This window comes from Arachis ipaensis, chromosome B5 (assembly GCF_059453495.1).
Source record: "Arachis ipaensis isolate K30076 ecotype BB chromosome B5, ASM5945349v1, whole genome shotgun sequence".
NCBI lineage: Eukaryota > Viridiplantae > Streptophyta > Magnoliopsida > Fabales > Fabaceae > Arachis > Arachis ipaensis.
In genome coordinates this window covers 152,947,451-152,953,450 of record NC_142440.1, presented here as the reverse complement: position 1 = coordinate 152,953,450, position 6,000 = coordinate 152,947,451, and positions in this window count along the sequence as shown.

The window sequence follows — 6,000 nt, the reverse complement described above, 5'->3', positions numbered from 1 at the left end:
AATTACTAATATTTTAACTAAGTAACTAAACTAAGGTTTTAAAGTTTAAACTACATTAACAAATTTTAATACAATAACAGTCTCTAAACAACACTAACTAATACTAATTAAAATTAATATTAAATAAATTAACTTATTTATATATATAAAATAGTTTAAAAATTAAATAATATATTTTTTAAGTTTAGTGAAATTACAAATTATTATTTTTATTTTTATTTTTTAAACTTTATTAATCACATTCACAATTAAAAAAAAAAGCAAATTTTTTCTTTCTCTATATTAAAATTTGGTGAGTAAAGATGAAAGTTAGAAAATAACTGCAGCTTTTTTTTTATTTAGACTTTAGTTTTGATATCACTGAGTATAGGAAAAGAAAATAAGAAAATAACGTTCTACGAATGTCTCCTTCCAACGCAGCTGTATGTTAAGATTTTTGGCGTCTCTCCAATAATTCTTCTTTTTAGGAGGTCAAAATCCTCTCAATACCGTATCTTTAAAAGACGAAAATGCCCATCAAATTTTACCTCTATTTTTAATGCTGTTCTCACATTTTTTTACAAACTACCAATTTGTCTTTACTATTTGGACTTATTGCCTGTACTCAACGATTTCGACTTTTTTTTTTTTTATAAATCTAAGTTATATAGCAAATAAGTCATTTCCAGAAAAAAAAGGGATCAGACTCTATTTATTTATCTGAAAAATCATTCTAATACTGGTCGACTAATAATTTATTTATTTAATTTATCTTATGCTTCGGTAGCATCTAGCTTCTAGCCATTCTCTTTCCGGTGCAAAGCATAAGCATGGAATGAGCTAAGAGAATGCAGCGTGTTTGAAGACAAACCAAATATGTAAACGGTGGTTATAGGTGTATCGTCTCCTTCAATAAAATAATTTATTTAACTCATGGTACTTCTATTAAAAATTATAAAAAAATATAATAATAATAATAATAATAATAATAATAATAATAATAATAATAATAATAATAAACAATATGAACAATAAATTATTAAAAAAATAAAACTAAAATAAAAATTTATATCATAATTAATTATTTAATTTTAAATTTTAAAATTTGAAAATTAGAATTAACATTTAAAAGCATTCAATCTACCAACGGTTATTTCTAATCTCATCATAAACTCTAATATACGTCTTTGCTGTCATCGTAGCCCTCACCTCACGCCGCTGCACTCCCGTCGGCCGCACTAATGCCGCCACAGCCTCCCTCCATAGCAAAGGTCGATGAACTCTACATGTAGATCGATCCGCCCCCGTTGCACGAAGCGATAACAACTAAGGAAGAAAGCGAAAGGTAATATATATTTTTTCTTCTTGGTTTGGGTGCTGTTTGACATGGTCTCCGACATTGCTGTAGATGATCTTTTTCGGCCGATCTTCGAGGGGATATTCACTTTTTAGTCTTTAAACGAGGATAAGCCTTGAAAGCTTTCACAAACTCTTTCTTTGGAATCCATGTGCAGTGCAAGCATGAGAGTCCCTTCCACTTAACAAGGTATTGTTTCACAAATATTTACTTTGATTCTAAATTTGTGGCATCATCATCAGCAGCTGCAGTAGGACAATCTAATATTTTATCAATATCATTGAGTGGCCTAACACATTTAAAGCGCCTCCAGTTGTCTGAAATGGGAGACCACTGCATGGAGCGCCGGCCTTACCATCGCAATTGCAGCTGGCGCTACATAGCAAGTCCCGTAACGGAAGTGACGCGTGGGCGTGGAGTGAAGGGAGCTTGGTCATAGTTGCTTCTTATGTTCATTCATCTTTTTCTTTTTCTATTTCAATGGTTAGTTTATGATGATCATTTTAATAGGTATGTGAATGGTTATTTTAATTTTTATGTAGATGATTATTTTGATTGGATTGGATGTAGTTATATATAATTAAAATATGTTGGATATTCAATTCATTAGGTATACGGATGATTATTTTTATCTTTAAGTAAATGGTTATTTTCACGGATGAGCGATGCCGGTAACGGCGTGTGGCAAGCCAAATATCAATGGTAAAATGGGATGATTATTGATTAATGTTGGGTGGCAGCAGGTTGAAAAAAAGAGGGTATTAAAATGAAATGTTTTGGTAAATTGGGATTTAGAATGGTTTTTTTTTTTTGGAATAACTAAATGAATTTTTTTTATTTAGATAATTTATAAAATATTTTTTATCTTTTACATGTATTAAACTAAATTTATAGTCCATTATTCACATTATTTAAATTTTTCATTGTCTCTCTAACAAAATTGATAAATAATATTACGTGAGACATTCTTAATATTAACTATTTAATATATAAATTTTTACGATGATAATTTGTTTACAGTTTTAAGAAAAAGTTAATATTTTTTTTGTTTAAATTCATTCACCAAAATCATTTATTAGATACAAGTATATTCAAATAAATATATATCCACATAGTTCTTAAAACAGTATAATTAGTTAATACAAATTAAAATATAGTATATGTCCTTTTATAGAAAAATAAGACTCTAAATAATAAAGGCTAGAATAAATAAATTTTACAAAATACAATCGTTTTAGCAAAGAATTTTACCATCTGTTCCGCAGCTTTATAATGGATTTTTCTATCTGTGTCTCTGAAAAAAGTTAAAAAATTTTAGGGTAAGAATAAATCTATACATTCTCAGCAGAAAATAGAAATATCGTAAAAATAAAAAATAAATTATAAATAATTAACTTTAATCTAAAAAAAATTATTTTTATCACACTTTTATTTTGTTTCACTTTTAAATATTTTTTAAAATTTTGAATATTTTTTAATAATTGATTATTTATTAGTTAAAAAGAATTGACTTTTAATACTATTTTCCCTCTTTTATATTCAAATTTTATAAAAATTTAATAAATTTAATTATCAAGACATATTTAGTAATTATTGTATTAATAAAATTTAGGATAAAATATTATTTTTGTCTTTAAAATTTGTCAAAAATTTTAAAAATATCCTTAAATTTTATTTTGTTTTAATTTTATCCTAAAATTTTCTATTTGCATCAAATATAATCCTAACAACTAAAATTTTAAAAAGTTTATGATCAATCAAACAACAATGCATGATAAGTTGACAACCACTACAAGAAAAAAAATATTTGTAACTAAAAAAATTGTTACAAAAAATCGAAATTTTGAAATAAATTAAAACAAAAAGTTTTTATAACAAAAAATGGAACTGTTACAATTCAAGGTAATATTTTATAACAAATTTTTCTGATACAAAAAAATAAAAGTCGTTACAAAAGTGATAACAAATTTTTATCTTCAAAATATTTTTTGTGACAATATATTTTTTCCTATCATAAAATTTTGTTACAAAATATAACTTGATTTTGTAACATTTTTTTCTTTAGTTACAAAATACTATTTATTTTGTAATAATTTTTTTAATACAAATTACACGCATAATTTGTCAAATTATATTATTTTTTAATTAGTTAATATATTAACTAATTTACTCAACAAGTCAACATTCATATAATATATAATAATATAGATAGTTCAAATATCTTTCATTTAACTAAGAGTGTTTTATAAATCTTCAACATATTATAAACTTTAAAGTACAAACTAACAAGACACATTGAAGAAGCCTAATGAACTAGATAGATACATAGGACAAAAAAATAAGGAATTATAAATCTCCAAAAGTAAACTACAAATTACAAACCCATCATGTTCATACATCTTCTTTCTCATGGAGAAGCTTCTAATAAGTGCCATACATCTGAAAAGACAACCAACAATAACAATATGATGTCAATTAATGCAATTCTAAAAAATTGTCTAGAAAATTTGAGCTTTACTGTCTCTAGTACCTAGAGTTTCAAATTGTTCTGTTAGCACAAACATGTGAGAAAATCACACAGCCAACATAACCAAACGGTTCAACTCAAATTAAATGAGACCTGCAACATTGAAAACAAGACACTTTGCAGAACATGGTTCTTCACGTCCTGTCACCTAAGGTTTGAATCTCCATGAACAATGGCAGAGTTTTGCCAATATCAACAATCTGCTGAAATTCAAAACCCTATTGCATTACTAACCGAAGGCATAAGCACATGCTTATCAAAGCATCAATATCATCATCACAGAAATTATACACCCATCCTAGATTTTTCATTCAACAAAAAAAATCAATATACTTGGCAAATGAACAAAAAAATTTACAGCAACAAAAGATTTAGCTAAAACTTTTGCAACAACTTCATCTTTTGTTACAAAATATTTTAAAATTTTGCAACAAAATACTAGTTCGTTACAAAAGTCAATATAATTTATAACAAAAAAAATCAAGTCGTTACAAAATATCAAAACATTTTGTAACAAATTGTATTGTTATTACAAAACATTATTATTATGTAACCATTACTAATTTTTGTTACAAAAAATAATTTTTTGTAACAATTTTAAATTTGTTACAAAGTTTTTGTTACAAATATTCTATTTTCTTGTAATATGTCTTATTTACTTGTATTAAAAGTTATTTATGAAATTATTGTTGATTTGATCTTAAATTTTTTTAAAAATTAGTTATCACGAATATATTTAATACAAATAAAAAATTGTTACTATAAAATTGAAGAGACTTGCTACACATACAAGTCTTTTTAGCATACAAGTCTGTCCAAACCCAACAAAAATAACTCTCAATTCAAAGAACGTGTAAAGTGTAAATACGCGCTTTTTCAACTTTGAATAGCGCAAAATGAGAAACGGTTCTTCTTTAACGTTTATATTCCACATTTTTCCTCCTGCTCCTTCTCCTTCTTCTTTGCATTCCTCCTCATTTTTCTTCGCATTCCTTCTTCTTGTTCTTCGCATTTTCATCCTCATCGTGGTTTTTTTTATTGTTGTTATTGTTGCTGCATTTTTTTCCTCCTCCTCTTTCTATTGATTTTGCGATATTATGTATTTTTTCTTCTTTGTTTGATTTTTTCTCCCAAGAAGAATTATAAGAAAACGAAATAAGAAGATGAGGAAGAAGAAGCAGTAGAAGATCAGATGAGAAAGAGGAAGAAAAAGAGTTTTGAATTATGCAGAACTTATTAAAATAAAAATACACCCAAATATCTTCGTGTTACACCCAAATTTGCTGCAAATACAGAAAAATATTTCCTCTAATACTGCATTTTTTTCTTCTTTTTTTCCTTATTTCTTTCTTTCTTTTAGTTAAATGAATGTAAGTTCATCATCTTCCAAGTAATTTTGCAGCATTATGTGTTTCTTCTTCTTCTTTGTTTGATTTTTTTGTTTTTATTCTTGTTAAGAGAGTAAAATAAGAAGAAACTTGAGAAGGTAAAACAAAAAGAAAAAGAAGAATAAGAAAAAAAAGAAAAAGAAGATGGTGATGATGATAAAAAAAAAGAAGCAGCAGTAGAAGATGAAGAGGAGGAAGAGGAAGAGGAAGAATTTTGAATTATGCAGAACTTATCAGAATAAAAATACATCCAAAATTCTTAAAATACATCCAAATGTCTTCGTGTTATACCCAAATATTTTCGTGTTACACCCAAATTTGCTGCAAATACAGAAAAATATTTTCTCTAATGCTGCACTTTTTTCTTCTTTTTTTCCTTATTGCTTTCTTTCTTTTAGTTAACTGAATGTTAGTTCATCATCTTCCAAGTAATTTTGCAGCATTATGTGTTTCTTCTTCTTCTTTGTTTGATTTTTTTTGTTTTTATTCTTGTTAAGAGAGTAAAACAAAAAGAAACTTGAGAAGGTAAAAAAAAAGATAAATAAGAAGAAAAAAAGAAGATAGTGATGATGATAAAAAGAGAGAGCAGTAGAAGATGATTAGAAGGAAGAGAAAAAAGAAAAATTTTGAATTATGCAGAACTTATCAGAATAAAAATACACTCAAATATCTTCGTATTACACCCAAATATCTGCATATTACACCCAAATTTGCTGCAAATATAGAAAAATGTTTCTCTAATGCTACAT